Raw genomic sequence first — 24,289 nt, 5'->3', positions numbered from 1 at the left:
GATTTCATGAACCCACCCAAGCAATTTTGGTTTGACATCCACCACATACAAAACTGGACAGCATAGTTTTCAAATCTCTAAAAATTGCTACCCATGTCCAGTGGCATTGTTTGGAAACCATTTGGCATAAGGGGGAGGAGAAACATCCACAAAGATTGAATTTTATGATCCAGTTCCAGTTCCAACAACCTCCAATTTCTTAATTCTAGTTCCAACAACCTTCATTTTCATAACCACTCTATAATCTTGTTTGATGTTTGTATATGCAATTTTAAGTGACTCCTGCAGAGTCAGTATAAGCTTTACTCCCCAGTATGTTATCACATTCAGATGAAATACCTGTGGATATTTTATAGTTATATATTGGGAGAAGTGGTAGTTTATAGATATGGTATGCATATTTGTTATATTAACTTTATAGTCTGACATTTTACCAAAATTGATAAAAAATTGAAATGGGCCTGTAGCTTGAAAACATAAACTAACAAGTCCTGGCTTTAAAGTAAGACCTTCTTACACATTTGCAAATGTTTTAAATTTTCTCTGCTCCAGTGCCCTGTTGAGTTGGTCCCATTAATTTAGTAATAGCATTCACACTGCTGTTTACAACTTCCCTTACCTCCATTGACACTGGTTGCTTTTTTGGGCTAATACCTCCATCAATGAGGTGGTTCTAGACTACTCCATTTGGCACTTGGGTTCACTATGCTTCTCTATCCTACCCCCTTTCTCACCCACCCCTCCTTATCTAAATTTATACTGAACATATCCCCTCCCTTTCCTCATTCTTAACCCCTCCTATTCCTACTAGCCTCGCCAATCCCTTCTTCTACCTCATTATACAGAGTATTTACCCAAACCCTTTTTAACCTTATATGACCTTCCCTCTACATTTATTCTTCTCTACCTCTTCTCTTGATTTACTCTTCTCTATTGTTTTAACTTTACAATCTATACTTTTATTCATACTTTCCCCTTGTATAATATTCACTTCCTCTTCCTCAGCAAGTCCTTTTTCAATATTACCATTCCTTTCATAAAACTGACAGAAAACATAATGCCCACTAAGTTTTATTATATGCACATCACCCACTTAATCATTCTCCTAATACCTCCTTTAATTCACAATTTTACCCTACCACACTGAGGTGTATTCAGCATTTCTCTAACTGACTATACCCTATTGAAATCTTAAGATTTTTCCATCTCCATAATAAGGGACCAACTGCCTGGAATCTCCAGCAGGCTATTTCTACTCTCATATATTTTCCCCTTCATCTTCCTCCATTCTTCAACACCTTTTTCCTTTTCAACTATAATCTCCTATTAACTACTCCATAGTCCTCTCCATCTACTGCTTTATCCATTTACATATTCTTGTCTCTGCTATTCATGTTATGCCACTTTACTACCGACCATGGAACTTTCTCATTTTATTTACACTCACACTATTAGCCACCCTACCTCTTCTCAGGCTAAACCCCCCTTCATATCTGTTTCCTCAAATTGATTTAAATGGTCAACGTATTCACTTTTTCAAAATACAAAACATCTAAGCATTCAGTTCACTTTGACATAACCTGGAATAAATTCATATACTTTGCAAAAAAACAAATCCTTATGTTCTGTTTTCTAAAATCACTCTTTGTGGTGACATCAATCCCAGCTTTGAGCCCTCGTTCTCCTCCATTCTACCATCATCCTTTTATCTAACTCCTAAACAACACCCAAAAAACTATTCCTTACTTCCATTAACACGCATAGCATTCTAAACAAAGTTACAGGCCTATGAGCATGGCTTCTTCAGTTCTCACCAGATGTTACTGTCATTACAGAAACATGGCTAAAACCCCATATAAAAGATTCTGAAATTCTCTCCCCAATTTACAATATAATTTGATCTTGCAGACTTTACAAAAAAAGGGAGGGGGCATTGTAATTGTATATAACTGTCTATGTTTCTCACCCCCTCAAAACTAACATACCAACCTTCTAAACTGCAGAACTTCTTGTCTCTCTTCTTAACTCATTCACTCCAAAGGGGCTCAGTTTGCACTGTAAGTTACAATGGGCAGAGCCTAAGCCTTTTGACAGAATCAAATTATATCTTCACATTTCAAACAAATGTTCATATCTCTGGAACCATATGGGTTATGAAAGAAGTATACATGGCAAACTTTTCAGCACAATCTACTTTTATACTGGTATAATTCTTTACATTCTAGGTCTTAAACCAAATTGTATAAGCCACAGTAAATACAGTATCTATTACATTTGTAATATTTTGTAAACAACTTCACCACTCAAGTTACACAGCTATTGTCAGCAGCATTCATCTAGCTAAGGGCTTTCATATGAGGCTAATGAGTTCTGCCTGTGCTACCTGGTTGCTGAAATATTAGGAAAACTGTGAAAATTATATCTACATAAATTAATATAATAAAAACAACAGTTAATATCTATTTACCTGCACTAGCAAATGTCAAATATTACTGCAGCTGAGTTTGCCATTGTGTAAGCTTTAAGATGAAATCTTTTAAAACCTTGTACATAGCATGGTTTTGGAATTATTGATACAAATATGAACAAGCAATATTTGATGCCCACATACCTCAGTAGGAGTTAACTGCAGATGCACCTGGAGGCATCACTCGAATGTAATGAGTTAATGTTTACAAACATAAGTAGCTTTGCATAGCTTCCCTTTACATACTGCCAGGTAATTATAAGCTTCTTAGAAGAAATTCTTTGCTGAATAAATATAAATTTTACTATTGAAACCATTAACCTTTAACATTGACTGGTTATCTTTGACATCTAGTACCCTACTTATTAGTCTTAACTTGTATGGGTTCAAACAGCTGATCTCTTCCCCTACTTGACACAACAAAGTAAATTATAAAAATTCTATCCTTGACTGGATATTTGTCTTTGACCCCAGCAAGTATGCTATCTCAGGGATTCTACCTAATTCACTTAGTGGCCATCACCCTATATGCACCAATAAAGAATTCACCCACTGACTAAAAAACATCAATACAGAACTAGCTACAATCTTTCATTCATCCTAATACACTGAATAATCTACTAAAATCTATCAAATGCTCTCCTCTCAAAACCCTACCCCTAGACAAAGCCGTCAACAAATTCAATAATATATTCATGAATGTTTTAAATATTCTTGCCTCTATCAGGTATAAAACAGTAAAACATATTCAATCCCCCTGGCTGTCTCATTCTACAAGAATTCTCATGCAAAAACATGAAAAAGCATGGAAACAAGGACACAAAATAAAACCCTTCAAACCTTACATATAAACAAAGAATTGTATAATTTATTTAACATTTGTTTACTGGGAAAGTCTGACTTGGAATGAGTTAATTTTCAGCGGAGGCCCGGGGAAAAATGCTCAAGACACATGTGTTTGAAACATGAAAGGAAACCAGAGCACCCAGAGAAAAAACACATGAACGTAGGGAGGACATGTAGATTCCACACAGAAGGCACTCCAGCTGAGAATCGAACAGGAGGACCTCTTGCTGTGATGTGACAATGCTACCACTGAACCAGTGTGCCACCATATAACCTCACCAAGAAGCAATTTCTCCTAAACAAAAAAAATAGTACTCTGATCCATAAGACAATCACAAAAAAAAAAAAAAATCCAAAGAAATTCTGGAGTTCAATTAAGAAAAAATTTCAGCCTCACTCTCCTTCTTCACCAACCCCCTTTCTGGGCTTATTCCCCTCAGAAACAGCTACCAAATGTAACACTTTCTTCACTGACGTCATAGCCTCTCTTACCATATTTGGGTCACTTATAACACTATTGCTCATTTCCTTCCTTATCTTGAATATCCATCTTCATTTTACTTTGCTGCAGTCTCATCATGAGCATTTGTATGATTTAGGAGAACTCATTAAGAAATGCTAGTTAAATGTTTTACTTTTAAATTTCCTTTCTTTTTCCCTAATCTTATTTAGCTCCATTTGTATATTTCTGATGTATGTTCCAAATTCCCTTGATTCCCAGTTTAACATGGCTATATTGTGAATACTTTAACTGATTTTTCCAAACATTCCTCTGAGCCCTATCTGCACCGCTTCTCTGAGTGGCATATATTCTGAGGACCTCCCTCCATTTGCTTTTTATCCTATCCCAACTATTAATAAGCCCCAAAATTGTCAGGTCCATTTCTCCCAGCGTATTATACATTTTTCCCTTTACCATTGCTGACATTTTTGAGTTTGGCCATAAATATTAAGAAATGATAATGTCTTCTCCTAATCCTTTCATCTAACTTTAATTCCATTTAATTGTGATCTAAGATAGTTAAGAGAAATCTCATTACTAACAATTATGTGACAGTCTTCCATAGAAATGTAAAATCTCTCTATGTGGCTGTACTTATTTACCGCAAGTAAGTAAAATGTGTAACATCTAATTAAGTGAGGCAAACTATCTTCTAATATTATCATTCCTTAATATTCTGGGCACACCTTGGACATCCTTACAATTTGTTACTGAATTTAGTTTGCCTGCCCAGAGGAATACCCCTTCTTGAAATGTGAGTAACCTATAATATATACTTCTAAACGCTTCCAGAGTGAGTTCTGGTGGCCTACAGAAGCTAACCATAGTAAGTCATTTTTGTTTTGCATGCCCCTTTAATAAAAACAAACCAGCCCTGATCTTCCACCATATTTTCTAACAACTGAAACGGGGGAGAAGCTACTCCCCTTTTCTTGGTATTAGAAAAAGTTGAATACAATAGTATTATAACCAGCTATTCTCAATTTCTCATGCTCAGTCTCATCAAAATCTCATCTTTTAACAACAAAACTTGTGGGGATATTTTCTGCAAACAATCCACTACTTCCTCCTTTTTGACTGCCATGAAATGACTTTTATTTTCCAGTAATAGATTCACTTGTCCATCTCTTTCCTGCTCTTTATCTGATTCTTATAGATCCTTAATTATATCCCTTTTTACATTCATGCTTCTTTTTTTCTTTTCCACTTGATTATAACCAGAGATCTGGATAAGTGTGCAATATAACAGTTTTGAGAAAAAGACAAAAAAACTGTAAAAATTATAACAACCTGAAAATGTGTACAGAACATTGTTATTTATAACAAAACCAGTAAAGAATTTTATATATTATATGCATTTGTAATAAATTTTTCTCCTGAGGTATGCTGAACCCCACTCCCGCAAATATCAGGATTTATCTTCGTGGGACATCTCTCGTGGATGTGGTGGTTGTATTTAGCTGTACATTAAGCTGTCCTGTTGAGATCATCTCATCACTCCCATGTCTTTTTATGTTTATAATGAAACTGTGACAATCTCCTGTATTGTATAAGCATGTATGTTCAGTCATACTGGCAAAATATCCATGTCAACTTAGCAACTATACGCTTGTACCTTCACAAGTCCAATTATTTTCTTATGCCCCCATATCAAACAGAAAATCTTAATTCTCCAATTGAAATGGTCTTAATTCTCTACTTATGTCTCATCTTCTTTCATGCCTCTTTCCTTGGAATCTTCTGCTTGGATAATGGAAAATGCATCTGCATTTTTACAATCCCTTCTGAATTCCTTTCTGTTTGCATGCCTTCCTTTTCCTCCCTAAGACTGGCCTGTTCATCATCCAGAGACACTACTATTTGCAATGCATTCTGTTTTTCCCTTGTTTTCATACCTGTGTAGAACACCTTAAATAATGCTAGGTATGTAACTTTAAATTTCATTTTCCTGGCTCTGTATAGGTACGTTGTAGGAATTAATGTATTCCTTCTTCTTCTTCTACTGTCAGCACTGTAACCTTATTGCACATACATTCTAATTTCTCCACAATTAATTTTTTTTCCCAGGTTGCCACAGTTTTCCTAGTACTTTTTTTTTTAGTTTGTATGTGAGAAAATGAATGGCCATTTGCCTTGGTGCTTTGTTGTTTGCCAATGCGCAGGAAGAGTAACAACATGCACTCTTTCAATACTCAGAGTCCATTCTGCTAGCAAGTCCTACGTAAGCCTCATGGGACTCCTCCTTCTGTCTTCTCCGTAATGCCCAGGACCCGCAGAGTTTTCCTCTGGGTACTATCTTTTGTATCAATCAACTTTATCACAAGCATTTCCGATCTCACCTGGTTGTCTTTAAATATAGTTATGCGCCTGTTTGAGATCCCTTAGTACATGGCTAATGCAAACAGAATGTTGAGTAAGAAGCCTGCTCCATCTCTGTTTATTTTTCAGTCCTTGCTGCATAATTATCCACATTTGAGTAAACAGTGTTTAATTTAAGCAGAATCTGCTTTAATGTGAGCTCTGACAGATCTGTGCCCTTTTCTGCATTACTGTTGGCCTCAGCCATTGCTGTTATCTGCTGTAGCAGCCTGATTCTAGATGGCCAACTGAGCTGCTTGAAAGGTTGTTTCTCACCAAGGGGATGTTTTGCTGGTAAAAAGCATTTATTTTTACTTGACAAAATCCAAACTGTTCAGCTGCCAATCTTGTGAGTTAAAGTGGAAGTTATAAATTATCCTATGGCATCTATGACTGTGTAACCAATTGCTTCTTTTGAGAGTAACAGAGAGAGAGAGAGAGAGAGAGACCCATTGTTATACTGCATCACCATCATTATTGAATTGTCTTTCTTAGTTTTTGTTTTTTACACAGACTGATAAGAAGAGGACTACACTTTGACAACTGAACTTCTCCAGTAGTACTACTATTATACTTGGAATGTAGGCATTCAATAGTAACCAAGGGGAAAAAGGATGTGAAAACAACAGTTACTTAAGTGCTTTGCAAACATGCAACTGAAAGAACATTTTTCCTAATTTTACTATATGTCACACTGCAGAAAGACTGTCTGGTGTATATGGGCTTGCATGAGCATGCATGTGTGAGTGTGTATGTGTGTGTGAGTGTATATGCATGTGGTCTGTATGACATATGTATGCATGTGTGTACATCCTTATGATGTGCGCATGCGTGTGTGTGTGTGTGTGTGTGTGTGTGTGTGTGTGTGTGTGTGTGTGTGTGTGTGTGTGTGTGTATGTCTGTCTGTCTGGCAGTGTGTATGACGAGTATAGAGAAAGACAGAGAGAGACAGAGAGAGAGAAAGTTAGTGATGGAGACTGGTTTATCATCTCAGCCACAGCAGCAGCAGTTTTATTTTGAAGTGTAGAACAAAGCATTCTTATTAATACCACTGGGATCCTCCATTTCAAAGCAGTACCAGTGACTGAGAGCTGCAATTGTAGGATAGACACAAGTGTTCAAAGCTCACTTATCAATCATGCAAACCCCTCCCCCAACTCAATGTGAAACCTAAACTCTTGAGTTAGAGGAGTGAAGAGACTGGGAAATTGCTGAAGTTAAAAAAAAAGCAATTTCAATAAAACAAATAGGAATTAAACAAAAAGGATCTTCTTAGTCTTCAAACAAAAACTTACCATGTAGAGATGATTAGTCTTAAAACAAAATCTTGTCATGCATTCATGATTTAAGAAATGATCATATAAAACTTTTACATAAGAATTTATATGGATTCAGTGTACATATAATATTTATATTTCTTCTCGCTGCAACAATGTGATAAAATTAAAGTTACTTTCTGGACTATTGAGCATGTTAACTTAAAGTCTTTTGGCTTTTCCTGGTTAGGGGTCACCACAGTGGAACTCCAGTCCTCACATGATTGGCAGTGGATTTTTATGGTGCTGAGTTGCCAGCCCGATGCCCAACCTTCAAAGACGGCATGCCCATTCATTCTCACACCTACCAGCATGTCTTTAGTGTCACTCAACCTCGGAGAGGACATGCAGACTCCACACAGACGGCACTCCAGCCAAGAATCGAATGGGAGAACTTCTTGCTGTGAGGCGACAACACTAACCTCTGCACCACCGTGGCCTCTACTACTGAGTATGTTAACTAATGAACATAAAATATTATGCAAGCTGATGTTAAAAAATATTATGCAAGCTGATGTTAAAAAATATTATGTGAGCTGATGTTAAAAAGAATAAAGCTGATAGAAACCGGGGTGTAGCCAGATAATTCCATTTTGTACTCACAGTTTTGTATTGCTGCCCTCAACCCTCCTGGCATTACAAAATGTGCACATCTCACAAAGTGTTGCCCCCAAATACTTAATGCATGCATCATTTGCAGCTGTTCCCTCTAAGCTTATTAAAGATAGTTTTAGATTAGCAATCTTTTCTGCAAGCAGGCTTATGTTATTGGAGATCATAACGTAGACAGTCACAGACATATCACATCCTGAAAAAGTTATACTTTTCTAAATGATGCCCAGAAATAAAAGTATACTCTGTAGAGTACAAACAGTATGCCTGGCTACACCATGTGTGTAAAAAGTTAGTATGTGAGTATAAAGTTAGTGTGTATACAGGAGGTGCATCTATGATAAATCAAGGTACATGTTAAAAATAGCACACAGGTTAAAAATGTTTGGATTTTTTTCCAGATGCAAACTAAGAAACTGTGTTTGACGTCTGATGTCAGACAGAGCAGTTTTTATAACTCAGGCTATTTCTGAAGAAGGCTGTAGCAGAAAATACAATTACATTTATTATCTATATACAGCCTGCTGACATAACCCAGTTTTGCCTTATTCCTTGAATCATAAATACAAGTGCAACCTATCTCTCACAAGAGTTCATTACATGGAAGAATTCATTACAAGGACTAAAGTCTGCTTTTTGTCATGTTAGAATCTTTGCATTGGTAAATGATGATTAAACAGAAATAAAGCATTTTGAAAAGGAAAAAAACAAGGTTGTCCTTTTCAGTCCTGTGCAATATGTATTTGCCTTTCATGTGTAAAAACAGTGATAATTAGGCCAGGAGAGAGCTTTGTGTACATCAGATGAAAGCATTATTCTTACGTCTCTTTCCACTGTCATATTTATACATTTATGTGCATGTCTGTTCAAATAAATTCTGAAAAGTAGTTGCAAAGATAAAAAGAAAGTGATACCTTAACCGAAGCAATACACTTCTAAATATGAAATTGCACTAAACAAAATGTAAAACAAATGTCAGCACTTTGCAATCTGAGGAATGAAGCTACAGTAATAGTAAAAGAAAAAGTTAATTTGGGGAAAAAAATAAGGACACAGCAAGTGTAATAACAAAACTGAATATGAACTGTTAGGAGCACAAAGGCAACATTCAGAAAGAAGTAGGGAAACAAATTAACTCAAGAGCAATATTATGTAAGAATAAAAAGAAAACATGTAAACCTCTTAATGAAAAGTAGGATTGAAGAAGTTCATTAGAGAAGTGTTCCCAGCTTCCAACTCCAACAGCTAACACATTTTTGTATAAAGTACACTACACTTTATTGCACATATTTTGACAATCACAAAACTTCTCCCATGGGGTACAATAATCTTTTCTTCATCTCAGCATGATCTTGTGATTTTATCAAAAAAAATTTTGCATGGGTACATATATGTATACATGGACATTTAGTAATAAGCTGTTTACAAGAAATATTTATCCTATTGAGTTTAAGCAGTAGACTGGTTCTCGTACCCTGCTATTCTAACTATTCGTTAAACTCACCTACTTAAAACCCTATCCCTCTGTACACATACACTATGGTACTGTTCAGATCCTGCTCCTCTTGCTCCAAAAAAAAAAACAAACAAACAAAAAAAAAACACTTGAAAAAAGACCCAAATATATTACTACTATACCTCTCACACAACAGCCTCACACTGAACAAACAAAAGAATGATCTTCTGCACATCTTAAAATAACCTCAAACATCACTTAGAAATCACACCATACTTCAAACATCTTGACACCTGGCTGGATCAGTCCTTCAGCTTTCAATTCCACATCATCAGTGCTAAATCTAATGTAAATACACTACTTTTCTGGGCCACATATAAAACACACTTCATAGGTTGATACTAGGCTATCTGCCCTAGGGCATTTATAAGCCTAGCCAGAGTGTGTTTGGCTTTCTCCACCCTTTTAGATTAGCTAACTGTGCCTCTGTATAGTAGGTCACAGAAGGTAGCCCTTTTAAGGTTAGTTTACTGTACCTCTGTCAAGCAGGGACACAGAAGAGATACCAGGGGTAAACTTATGATCTCCCATCTACTCGTCAAGATTTCTCTTGAAGAGGGTCAGTGAGGGTCTCTGCCTAACATGGATTGGGATTTTCTTCCAGAGTGAGGGGAGCCTCTGGGATATGAATCTGTCCCTCCAGCATGTCCTATTTATTTCTGTGCTGAGGTTCAAGTCCCTGGAGCATGTAGCTCTAAGGGATGTGGATTTCTTGAGGTGAAGCATGTCCATTAATTCTGGGTTGGACATGGCTTTATACGTCAGACACAGATCACCTCTGAGTAGGCAGTACGCAAGTGAGTAGAGCTGGAGTTTCTTTAGCCGAGCTGCATAGGGCATCTGTTTGAGCCCCTTGATCCTCTTGGTGAGGTACTTTTGGGGTCTTTCCAGTTGCTGCAGGTGTCGGGTAATGTACATCCCAAATGGGGCATTGTACTCAATTATGGGCCTGATAAGTGATGAGTAGAGGGGCACAATGACCTCTCTTGATCTAGATGTGAATCCTTTCATGATAAGGTGGGCTATATACAAGGTCTTTCTAACCACTTTGGCAATGTGATTGTCAAAGGAGAGATTGCTATCTACTTGGGTCCCCAAGTCCCTAATTACTTCTTCCGTACTTAATGGATTACCACCTATGTGGTAATTTGTGGGCACTTTGTTTTTCCCAAAGGGGATGACTATGCACTTTTTGGCATTTAGCTTTAGGCCATGGCTCTGGCACCAGTTATCCATCTCTGTGAGTCCCTTTTGGAGGATGCTTGTGTCAGCCAGAGAGTCGATTATGGCACCCAGTTTGCAGTCATCTGTGAACTTGGTCAGCCATAGTCCACCCGTGTTAGCCTGTACCTCTGATAAATATATACCGAACAAGAGAGGTCCCAGGACTGAGCCTTGTGGGACGCCACTTGTAACTGGTTTAGAGTCTGACATGGCACCTGCTATTCTGACCATGTGGGTTCTATCCCTGAGCCAGTTTGCAACACATCTTGTGACATAGGGGTTGATATTTAAGCTGGTGAGCTTATTTATGATGCCTGAGTGGGGTATTGTGTCGAAGGCTTTTGCGAGGTCCAGGTAGGCTGTGTGGACTACCTTCCCTTCATCTACGGCTTTGGTAACTGTTTCAAAGAAGCCAACCAGGTTCAAGAGGCAAGATCTGCCCTTAACAAAGCCAAATTTGGTAGGATCCAGAGTCTGGAGGTTCCCAATTACTTTGTTTATGATTTCCATGATGATACGCTCCATAGCTTTGCAGACCAGGCTAGTCAAGCTTATAGGGCAATAGTTTCCGGGGTCTGTTGTGGCACCACCTTTGTGGAGTGGGACTACTGTTGCTGTATGCCATTCCTTGGGTACATTTCCTGTAGTAAGGCTGAGATTGAACAGTGACTTTATATGAGGGTTTAGTTCTTCTTGGAGCTCGTGTAAGACGCAGCCCGGGACACCGTCTGGTCCCATTGATGCTGTGTTTTTTGCTTTGGAGAGGGCAACTCTCACCTGTGCATCTCTGATCTCAGGAAGGCTACACTCTGTTGGGATAGACATTTGCTCTTTTGGGGGGGGGGGGGAGTTTGCACTGAACCTTTCTGCCAGGATGTTGGCAATATCTGTGGGTTCAGTGTATTTTATGTCATTTTGCACTAACTCAGAGCATATCTGGGAGTTGCCTCCCAGGTTTCTGACATAACTAAAGAAGGCCTTGTGATTATCTTTAGTGTCTTGTGCAATTTTTCTTTCGAAGCTGGCCTTAGATGATTTTATGAGGGATCGTAAATTCTTGCTAGTACTGATCAGAGACGCCTTCCCTTTTTGGGATTTTGCTATATCATGTAGTAGCTTTCTCCTTCTGTCATATAGCTTATTTATGGACAGGGTCCACCAGACAGGTCTCCTGCCTTTGGAGGAGTGAGTCTTGGTTTTATTTGGGATAGCATGCTCCATGCATTCCTGTAGGTGTCCATAGAATGCTTTTGTAAAGGATTCTGCATTTTGGGCCGTATTTTCCACTGGCCCAGGGGCTTTGAAGGATTCCACCTCAGTTTTGAGAAATGTGAAGTTTGCTTTTGAGAAGTTCTTCACCGTGGTTTCCTTGGCTAGGGGTGGGGATGGAATGTGGATGTCCAGTGAGATTAGTTTATGGTCTGATCTTACCAATGAGGGGTATACATCTGGTGTGGAACATAGAGATCCCATGTTGGTGATGACCAGATCCAATATGTTTTCCCCTCTTGTGAGAGTGGTGACCAGTTGTTCCATAGCATTTGAGTTTATAAATTCTAGAAACCATTGGGCGAGGGTGTTTGGGCTTGAGTAGTTTTGCCAATCAATGTTTGGGTAGTTGAAGTCACCCAATATAATGGTGTTTGGAGAGACCTTCATATTTTCCAGTGTTCTCAGGAAAGCCAAGTGAGGTTCCTCTGTTTGGGAGGATGGTCTGTAGCAGGCTACAAACTGAAAGGCAGTTTTGCCCACTGTTAGTTGCACATGGATGGTCTCCGATGCTTCGTGCAGTGCCACTAACTTGGAGGTGAGGGTATCTTTGATAAATATGGATACTCCCCCTCCTTTTGTGGTTTGGTCTGAGTTTTGGGGCCGGAAAGCATGGTATGAAGTATAACCTGTTAGTGCTGGGGTGCTCTCGGGAGCCTTGAACCAGGTTTCTGTTACTGCACAGATATCGATATTCTCCATACTGAGGAAAGTTTTGAGTGTATGCATCTTGAGGTTTAGACTTCTGGCGATGAGCAGCATTACCCTTAGTTTTTTTTTCTTTGTGTTGTCTATGGAGGTGGGTTTGTCTTTTGAGCCTTGCCTAAAAAAGGCACTATGGGGGAGGCAAGAGCCTTTGCCAGTATTCGAAAACCTAGGGGTGACAGGTGCAAGCCATCCCTAGTGAAGCAATGTGGCTTGTCGAGCATGTCATCCGAGGCTGACAGGCATTGGATCCCCTTTGAATGACACCAATACTTTAGCCAATTGTTAAAATTGATCATTTTGTCTTTATTCTGTGGCATCATTCTTGGTGAGGGTAAGATGCTACTCAAGGTCAGGGTCATACCGGCCTGGGCTACATGATCAAAGAGCTCCTCTATGTCTTTTTTCATGTAGTCCAGGGAGGTACATCTCAGGTCATTCACACCAGCATGGATAATGACAGAGTCATATTTGTACTTGCCTTGGAGTGACCTGAGTGCTTGTGTTATGTGGCGGATCCCGGTACCTGATAGGCAGCTTACAGTGACCTTCTCCTTGTTCAGCCTGGTGAGTGGGACGTCAGTGTGCCTGACAATAGAGTCACTTATTACAAGTGTATTATGTGTGTTGTTTAGCCTTAAGGGCTGTGACTGTGTGGCACACTGACTTTGTGAGCTATGTGCTATGTGGGTATTGTTTCGTGGTAGAGCTTGCTTGGATGTCTGCTTTGGAGGTCTCTGCTGCTTAGGCAGATTTTTATTTAGAGACTCCAAGTATGTTTTTGTGTGTTTATGTGTTTGGTTTGCTGATGCGATATGTCTATGTGAGACTGGATTTGTGGTGGGTGTGGTTACCTTCTCCTCCTGACAGGCTGTGCCAGTACTGGGTTGAGAGAGCTTAGCCTCCAGTTTGGCTATACAGTTGCATCTCTCACATATATTTGAGCTTATTGGGAGGAGGAGAGGGTGGTCTGTATACATAAGGCAGTTGTAACATTGCCTCAAGATTCCCAGATTCACCAGCTGGACTGGAGAGTAAACCCGAAACTGACCTTTGGACATGCCTGAATAATATAGGGAACTACTTATTGACTGATTAGAAAGAACCAATAGGGAGCAAGTGCTTAAAAGGAGTATAAGAGGATGTAGTGCTTAAATTTATTAGTGTTTACCTATGAGATTACTTGTATGATCAAGTGCAGGGCTTTAGAATGAAAATAGAGTGCTTATTTTGAGATTTAGAGCAGTTCTAAGGGAAAAAGTGAAGAGCAGACTTTGTGGAGCCGGGAATAGTTTAAACCTGTTTAAGCGGCGCTGCCCGATGCTGCTCTGTGTGCAAGACCGCTCAAAAAGAGAGTTGCAGGGTTTTAAGAGAGAGAGATCAAGGAGTTTGGAATTGACCCAAAATAGCCAATAAAACTACAGCTTCTAGGCAGTAACCACTCCTACAGAGACAGGCAGGCTGCTCAGTGTTAACCACTGCCACTGGTGAACACAGAGACTTCCTTTTAGCCCAAGCAAGCACTGGCCTCCAAGAAACTTACAAAAAGTTCAGAACAGCAAATCTGTAACTGAACTTTCTTAAATTTCAGAAAGTGGGAAAAAAGATTTTTTTGTTTTTTTTGTTTTAGTTTAAAGGTAGCAGAAATACACAAGTAGCAAAATAGTCAAAACAGTGCAATAAATGACCCCACACTTGAGTGCTAGGCCAGAGTCAGGTAAAATGCAATTTTAAGAAAACTGATTTTAAATTAAGTGCAACACAAGAAATGCAGTATGCACTTCCAGTCACTTGAAGGCAGCCTAGCAACTAGAAAAATAATTCTACTACCACATCTTGAATACAGCCTCCCTATGATTGCATAGAAGAAAAAAAAAACATTCCACGTTGCAAATCTTTTTCAATCAAATCAGTAGATTTATCACATTAGACCACAAAAGAGAAAATTGCTGCTCAGTCTCAGTTAAAGAAAAATGGCTTCTCATAAGTGAAATATGCTTATTCCTCCTAGCTTACCTAATCCATAAACTCTTATAACAAGACTCTTTCATGTTCTTCTTTGGTTGACTCTCAAAGAACCACATCATATAAACGTGGATAATAATGCACTCTCTGTCTGTCTCCACCCTGCTCAGAAATCTTTACTTCACTGACCTCAGCTTCTCTATAATGGCACCTCAGATATGGAAATCACTCTTAGTATACCTAAGAGACATCACCTCCTTCCCCAGTTTTAGACACCAGCTCAAAAAAGTTTTGCTCACTAGTCAAAAAACACAAAAACAAGGAACAAGTACAACCCAAAAGGGAAACAAAGTAAATCTAAAAGAACTTGTAGAACAGTATGTTCAGTGTTAAATAAACAATTTATTAAAAGGCCAGCAAACAACTTAACTCTTTAACTGAATAACTGCATTTTCATTTCAAGAGTTCTTCAGATAAAATTCCATATAAAACTATTACATTTATATATCAAAAATTTCACCCATCAATTACACACCACCCAATAATAGTCAAACACTCGTTGAAACAAGTTACAAATTTAAAAAGTAATCACAGTACTTCTTATATATAAGATATTCTATAAATAAATAATGCATCCTATATAGTTTTTGATATATAAATGTAATAGTTTTATGTGGAATTTAGCTGAAATCATAGAAATAGATCTAAATATAGATCTATTTTTTCTGTGGAATGAATGGTCTTTGAACTGTGGTGTTTAGTTAATATCTCACAAACACAATCTTGTGAGAAGGAGTCAAAAAAGTCAAAAAAGATTTTGAATGTTCATTCAGAATCCCAGCTTGTGTAAGAGATCTCACAACCAAAAGAGAGATTCCTTACACTTTGAAAAAAAAACTCTGCAAACATAAGCATGTTGTCTAAATATTGAAACGTGTGGATACCCTGTAGTGTGTAATGAACTATAATTGGAGCTAGACACTTTGTGAACACTTGTGGTGCAGTGGATAGTACAAAAGGTAAGGCAAATAATTGATAATGTGATCCAGACACACAAAACCTCAAGAAAATCCTGAAATATGGATGACTAGGAAGGCAACCAATGATACATATCTTTTAAGTCTAGTGTTATCAGGAAACTTGAAAGTGGAAGAGGCAATAGTATATGAAGTGACATCATTTCTGAATTTGGGCACTATCACAAACAGGTTTAGGAAATAAAGATCCATAACTTGTCTCCAAGCATTTTCTTTCTTTGGTACTAAAACATCCTTGAATAAAAACTCTTTCCCACGTGGGAAGGGGAAGGGGAGATTGGTTCTATCGCTCCCTGTGACAGTGTGTGATGAAGGACAGGTGGAAATAAAAATGTCTGGTCTGGAATATGAGGAAGTACCTCAGGGAAAGGAGGAATTTCCTCTGATTGCCATCTGTAACCTTGATGAATGATCTTCAGATCTCATTTGTCTGAAACTATCTGTTGCTAAAGAGAACAATGGAGATTCAGAATTTCTTGAAGTCAAAAGGGGTGTCAGGGTGGGAGGCAGAAGCAAAGTCTCTTAAATAGTCATTATGATTTATTGTCCTTGATTTGGGGAGTTTACAGAATTCTTCTTTTTGGAACACTTTTTCCATTTCTTCTTAAATGTCTGCTTACCTGCATTTTCTTGAGACTGTTTATTTTGTTTTTTTATAAAACCTGGATAAGGAGTTGAAGAATCCCTTGGAAAATTTGGAAAAATAAGCCTGCAAATCTTAGAGATATTCCCTGTATCAGCTTACCCTTTCATCACATTTTTTGATCACCCCTGCAGTATAGGGGACAGAAACTAAATATCTATCCAAAGAAGATGTAAAATCTAATTTGAACATCATCTGGGAGGTTCTGAGAATGCAGTCATGCAAACCTCCTCAAAACATCAGTAGCCATAAACCTCAAAGAAGTATTAACAAATTCATACGTACATTGTATACAATGAGTAGTAACTTGAACAGAAGAAAGCAAATCATTTAAATCAGACTATCCTGACAAGAAGAAACTGCAGATAAAACATTGCTCATATTTTCACAATTACTCAGCAAAACCCTTAACATATGAGCCAGATGATTCAAAATTCTGAAATAAACTTTTCCCCCATACTTATCAATAATCTTCCAGTCCTTTTCAGAAATAACATAGTTGGAATTAACTAAGGGCTTAGAAGCAGAAGGATTAACTAAAGCTGCAGATGCTGGATTGAGTATGAGAAGAGTGTATAAAAACTTAAAAGACTGGGAACTTTACACATCCTGTTTGCCTTTTTAGAAGCAGCTTGCTGACTGTCACAAAAATTGCAGGCAGTGACACACACATCCTCCAAGACAGAAAAGACTGGATGAATGGGTGCAAGATCTGGAAATTCCTTCTGTAACAGTTCATAGTATTATCTGTGGGAATGAGAAACATCAGTGTTCTCCCACTGAAAACACTGGCACATTCTAGAAATAGTATCAGAGAATTAGAACCCCCACAGGGAGTGGCGAACTTCATGACACCCATGCAGATGGACAATACAGTTACGACTGCTGAATCCTACACAAGTGCACTCTATAAGCACTTACACGAGTGCATGGATCATGCTATCCTAAACAGAGCCAAGATGCTATCCTCCAAAAAAAAGGAAGCCAGTCTGGTGGTCTTCTGCCATAAACAAACTCTACAACAGAAGGAAGAAACTGTTGCAAAGGACAGTAAAATCCTATGAGTGGAAGAGCTCCCTGGTCAGCCTCAGTAATAAGCTGACATCCCTTATAAAATCCTCCACTGCTAGCTATGAAAACAAAATTGCCACTGATTCTAAGGGCAACCACAAAGCATTGTATAGCTATGTCAAGAATCTCAATGGCAACACCCAGATCTGCTCTGACTTACAGCACAACGGCATGAAAATTACAGAACCAATTGATATTGCCAACATCGTGGCAATAGGTTCAGTGTTAACTTTACCCCCTCTCACCCCCTAAAGGGCCTATATCTATATAAGAAGAATGCAGAGTCCCTGTAATCACATTTATGCAGGTAAAAGCTGTACTCTCTAAAACCAAAAACACAGCATCCATGGGACCGGACAACAGTCCAGGCTGCATTTTACATGAACTTCAAAATGAACTGGCTCCCCACCTAAGCACCATGTTCAATCATAGTCTCACATCAGGCTCTGTGTCCACTGAATGGCGCACAGCAACATTTATCCCAATCCACAAAGGGGGAGCCACCACTGATCCTGGGAACTATTGCCCTATTAACCTGATGAGCCTGGTCTCCAAGACCATGGAACATATCTTTATGGAACTCATAAACAAAGACATTACTATCCTCCAAACTCTGGACCCCACCTAGTTCAGGTTTGTGAAAAGCAGATCATGCCTTCTGAACCTGATTGACTTCTTTGAGGCAGTCACCAAAGCCATAGATGAGGGTAAGGTGGTTCACACAGCCTATCTTGACCTCGCCAAAGCTTTCGACACCATCCTCCATTCTGGAATTATAGCTAAACTCACTAAACAAGGTATAAATCCCTACATCACAAGATGGGTTGCCAACTGGCTCACTGACAGAACCCACACTGTAAAAGTTGCAGACTCCAAAGCTGACTTCAAATCAGTGACAAGTGGAGTACCACAGGGTACAGTCCTGGGACCTCTCCTGTTTGGTATCTACTTCTCTGAAGTACAGGCTAACCCAGAAGACCTCTGGCTAATGAAGTTCACAGATGACTGCAAACTAGGAGCCATAGTCAAGTCCCCAGATGGTGTGGACATCCTACAGAAGGGCCTCACTGAGACAGATGCCTGGTGTCAGAGGCATGACCTCAAGCTCAATGCCAAAAAGGGCATTGTCATCTATGTCAAGCAAAGTTCCTCATTAGCACTCTTCTAGAAAAATCTTGATGAGTGGATGGGAAATAGGAAATACACCCTGGGGATCACTTCTGTGGCTCTGCTCGACAGGGCACAGGATATTAACTCTCTTGGGTGGCATAAGCCAGGGAGCCTTGTTGGCTAGGCTTACTTAGGCCCTTGGGCCAATAGCCTAATACCTACCTATGAACCCATAAACCTATGAAACTGAGCTTTCCCCTGAGTCTGAATCAGAAATCTGAGTGAAAAAAACTGTATCTGTCTGTTTGGGTTCCCTTCAGATGATCGAAGTTTTAAAACTTTGAATTTCATTGGCCGAGACCATGTGATCGAAGTTTTAAAACTTTGAACGTTCTGAACAGAGATTTCCATACAGCGCAGAATGGGATATTTTCCCTTTTCCTCACTGTAGTGTGATCTCAGAGTTGGTATATTTAAATAGCAGGGGGTGTGGGTGCAGGGGGGCTTGCTCCCCTCAAAAACATCCAGGAACATTTTTTTGCTTTGTTTTACTTTTTCTTTCAGTTGTTTGAAATTTTGAAACTTTAATCATATGGTCTTGGCCATATGACATTCAAAGTTTTAAAACTTTGATCATCTGAAGTAGATCCGTCTGTTCATCCTCCTATCCCGATTCAAAATCTTGAATCTCTTCAGGAAAGGATGTATTCCTCTTTTTTTTACCAGAAACTACCTTACAAGAAGGATCAATAGCCTGAGTTAAATCTTGACGAGACCCAAAACTACTTCTGTCTATGGAAATTTGAGGAGTAGTGGATACATGCTTAATTTTCTACTTCTTTTTGACAGGAAAAATGGGTCCAACAATGTTATTAACGGCAGCAGAAACTTCTCCAGGAATGGGGACAACAACATTGTGACAAAACAGAGAAGCCTCTGAGGTGATCCCAACAGCTGTAGAGGATGTGGATAACCCCCAATCGATACTGGCTGTAGGTGCTACACAAGAATGATTTGGGGTAAAATAAAACTGGTCTGGGGTAAAACAAGTGCCTGCAGCACAGTCACCCCCCTGTGGCTAAGGCAAATTGCTAGCCTGCCATGGTGGCAAAGACTGTTAGTGTAACCTTTTCTTTTCACGCCTGGAGGAAGGACTAACCATGGGACTTGTTTCAGTTGTCAAGCCAAAAATAGTGCCGCTTTGCTCTTTCACAGGGAAAATAAGCAGCAAATACCACACAAACACAGTAATAAGCACTTTGAAACACCATGTCAGCCCTGCAAAGTGAAATAAACACAATTTCTCCACAGAAAAAGTTTTTCAGTTACTTTAAACAACTTCTAAACTGTCAACAAAAAACTACTTAAAAGTATAGTCTCATGACAGTCTGTTAAAACATAAACTCCTAGCTTTAAATAGCTTTCCAGAAGAGGAAAGTATAAATAATGAGCAAAATTATTACACTGAAATGTTTTCCCCAAAAGGGAAAGAAACAGCACAAGCTGACCTTCATCCTCAAAATCCATAGAGGAGTGTAATCTTTAGTGGAAATAAAGCTCTGAAGGGTTAGGTACCCAAACTTGGCTTTTATTTAGCTCAGCTTGAGCTGCCTGACAGCTTGGGTGTATGGAAGGAGCCCTGAAACTTGCAAGCTGACCGGTTGTTGTTTCCTTTGTATGATTTAACATACTGGAGCAGTGATCAATATTATGAACATCCACAATATATTAAATGAAACTTTGATAGAGCAGTATTATCTTTTTTTATTTTCCTGACTGTAAAATGTATTATGATGAGGATTTTTATTATTATTATAATTATGCAATTCTGTTTCAACTTTTGATTTTACATTTTAATCTGTAATAGTTCAAATTTTGAAATGTATTTGCCCAGAACCTACAATGGAAATGATTCTTCGGAGAACTGCAGAATTATGTGACCTACCATTTTTGAGAATCCAGTCATATTTTTGCATGCTGAGCAGAGATTTAAAATAAACAGTGGTACTGTATGGGTTCAGATCAACATTCAGCATTGAGACAAGTAACTGTACTACATGCAAACCATGTTTATACTGTCCAGTGTAAGCTGTAGAAAACATACTGGGCCAGATTCATTAATGCCTACACTAAGTGTACATAATCTGTATTCAAGAACATCCCTGTCACATTTTTGTGCTTTCTAGTCACTCAGAAAGATTACACTAAGTGTAGATGCAGTCTACACTTTGCGGTAACATTTATGAATCCCCCTTGATATTTACGGCTGCAAGAAAATCAGTAGGAAAACTAAAATTAGGTGGAAGAAGGTGTGAATTATGGTTGTGTTGTCTGTTCACTCAGAACAGTGTACTCTTGGTGTAGGCCTTAATTAATCCCAGGAACTAAGTATTTTGTTTTATATTTTTCAACTAAATCTGAATCAAATAAAATGTAAATCATGCTTGGGTCTATATAGCCCAGAAGGCTAATACAATAAAGTGTGTGACATCTTTTTATAGCACCTGAACAGAATATTATTAGACAGGAGGTATATGATAGAAATGTATTTGTAGCACATTCATCACAAGAAAAGCATGTGAGGGGGCTCCTCTTGCAGCAATCTCAATGTCTAACAGTCTTAGTAGGTTGATTTTGTGTTAGAAAGGCACCTATGTAAGCTCCCTGAAAAATGATCACATAACGATTAATCTTCTGCCAACTATTTTGCGTGCCCAAGTTGATCTAAAATGAACTTATTATACTGTGCAATAATGTCTGCTCAAAAGCAATTTACTACAAATTATGTTAAGTATGGGCTGTGAGCATTTATAGGGTGTCATGTCTTTATTATGCATATTGTTAAACTGCTCTGTCACCTTCATTTACTATAATGTGCATCCTTGCTTTAAAGGTGCATGATAACCACCCAGATACTTGTGCAACTTGATGAAACTCCTAGCAAAATGTTGAATCAAATGTCTGCATCTGGAAATATTCTCCCCAACTGAAAAGAGTTTTACATTTCTAGTAAACAATTATAAATTTATATATGTATGTATGTATGTGTGTTAGACAGTGAGACTGTCACCTCGCGCGTTAAAGGATAGGTACACTTAACAATGTTAACACAGTTTGTATCTGCATATTTATTTACTGACATTTGATTACCAAGAAAGTCTAACTGGCTAGGTGCCCATTTTCAAAGGAGGCCCAGGGAGAAAAGCTCCAAAGGAGTATAAAAACAATAATCTTGCAATCTTCAAAAAAAAAAGTTCAATAAAAAGAATAAACAAAATCTACAGTTTTAATAATTATACCAAATTAGACATGTCATGGAAACATTGTTTAAGAATAAATGCAACTAATATGACAATGATTTAGCACTTAGAGAAATTTTAGCCAGTTTACAGAAATTTATGTTAGCATAATATGTATGATATATGATATATCTCTCTTCTGGTACAGCATACAGACCACAGTGATTAAAAGAATTAGTTATGAGACCTCAGAGATCTCTGGCATCTTCCATCGTAAAAGAGGAAGAGAGAATTAAACAGTTTCCCCAGCATCCATTCAGTAATTTCAGTTTCACTCCCCTTTAAAAAACTGTCCATTAAAAGCCAGGCATTCTGGTAATAACCTCCATGGTCTTTGATGCTATGAAAAAAAATCAAGACTAATTGAAGTTTTCTGTCATTATTCAAAAGATTATAGGTAATTCATGTTTTTTCACAATCTTTAAGCCCACAATCCTGAAATGTGCAGTCCTGGGACTATAATCTAGAAGATAAAATTGCTGAAGGCCACAAAGTCAAACTTCTGAACTTGCCGCTCCCTGCAGGACCCATGTCAACACTTGTTACTGGGTTTACACTGGTAGGGAGAGTCACATTATTCAATATTTTATACATTTTTGTTTTCAGCATTTTGGTCTTTGAAATAATAATGGTCTCAGGACTGTAATGTTCAAGACTCAGATGGTAAACTGTAATTGCCAACAAAAGTATCTTAGTGCTTTCCCTTTTCTGTAAATCTGACTGTAACTGATCAGATCTAGCATTTCTCAGTTGCTGCTCTAGCTATGTTGCTGGTATTATCTTAATCACTTTCCATAGAAAATTACACTTTAAAGTTGTCTATATTAAGACAAAATGTCCTCTCAGAGGAGCCTTTTTCAGCAGACTTCTTCTCAGAAGTCTTAGAAAATAAAAGTTTTTAGTAATTTATTGACTTCTGCAAAATACTTACTCTAAATGTTCAGAGACTTATAACAGATAAGTGGAAAGGGAATGCAAACATAAGTAGTGAAGTCTCCAGTGCAGATAAATTTGCACCTAAAAGATGACGGTCTCAAGATAAACACTTGAAGGTGGAAAATGTATTCAAAAACAAAGCAAAATGATAACATTATTTATTTTACAAAATCTATCCTTTCTTGTAAACACTTTTTTGGGGGGGATAGACTCCCATTCGTCTATTCTGTAAATCCTATTTTAGAGATAGGCTCCCATTACAAATCAGAATAATTCATTAGCAACCTTTAACTCCAGAAGTAAAAACTGCATAGAAAAATGTATATATGTGGGGTATATGGAAGCAGTCTACTTACTTGGTGAAACTAACAAACACATAATACATTTCAGTAACATGGTTAAGCTTTTCAGTTGCCAGTAGGCTGCATACTTAGTGTGAACCTGTTAAGCTACGATTGTACAATCAGTCCACCCATTAGAAAATCTTAGATGGACTGTTCATGACAGCAGTTGTTTCTTTGGGTAACAACAGTACTTTTTTATTTATATTGCTGACTAATGAAACACAAAATTTAGTGCAAATTTTACTCCATCCACAGTTATAGCTGTTCCACTGGTTCCACAGTCCAAGCTCTCCCCTTTCAATTATTTTTACTTATTTATTTATTTACTATTGATTACCAGGATAGTCTGACTGTGCATATGCTCATTTTCAGTGAGCACAGTGGATAGTGTTGTTGCCTCACAGCAAGACGTTCCCTGATTCCATTATCACCTGGGGTGCCTTATGTGCAGAGTCTGCATGTCCTCCTTGTCTTCACGTGGGCTTCCTCCTAATTCCAAGGATTGGACAGTTTAGGTGTAAGTGTGGTAGGGAAGAAATACTGTGGCAGCCACCTTGGAGTGTAAACCTTGGCTCTATATGATTATCACTGTTGACGTGACACCCTAAGACCATGTGCAAAAAAGTGGAAAACGGTTGCAGATGCATGGATGGATGGATGGCCACAAAACTCTTAATTATCAGGACAGATTGGCAACCTTATCTATGTTGTCAAACTCTTAAAGACTCCTACATAGAGATATGTATTAGCCTTTCAAGCCATGGAAGATCAAATCCTCTTTGACCTCATATTCCTTAATAGAGCAAATAGAATTTCAAATACCAAGTTAAAGGAACTAAGCCTTTATAAACAGATAAGTAAGACATGTCAGCACAATGAATTCATATCTCAAAGTATTCCACAACTCTGGAACAAACTTTCACTACAACTTCAGAGTAAACACAGATAATAGGATGAACAGCCTCAAATTCTTCCCTGATCTGTTCTGTCTTGCCCTCTATAAGGCTGAAGAGACATTTGAATAGACATTTTTGGCTAGGCATGTAATAGTTTCCAGACTAATTATCTA

Source organism: Protopterus annectens, chromosome 8.part0 (assembly GCF_019279795.1).
Source record: "Protopterus annectens isolate FY-2018-M chromosome 8.part0, PAN1.0, whole genome shotgun sequence".
Taxonomy (NCBI): Eukaryota; Metazoa; Chordata; order Ceratodontiformes; family Protopteridae; genus Protopterus; species Protopterus annectens.
Note: the sequence above shows the minus strand (reverse complement) of the source record.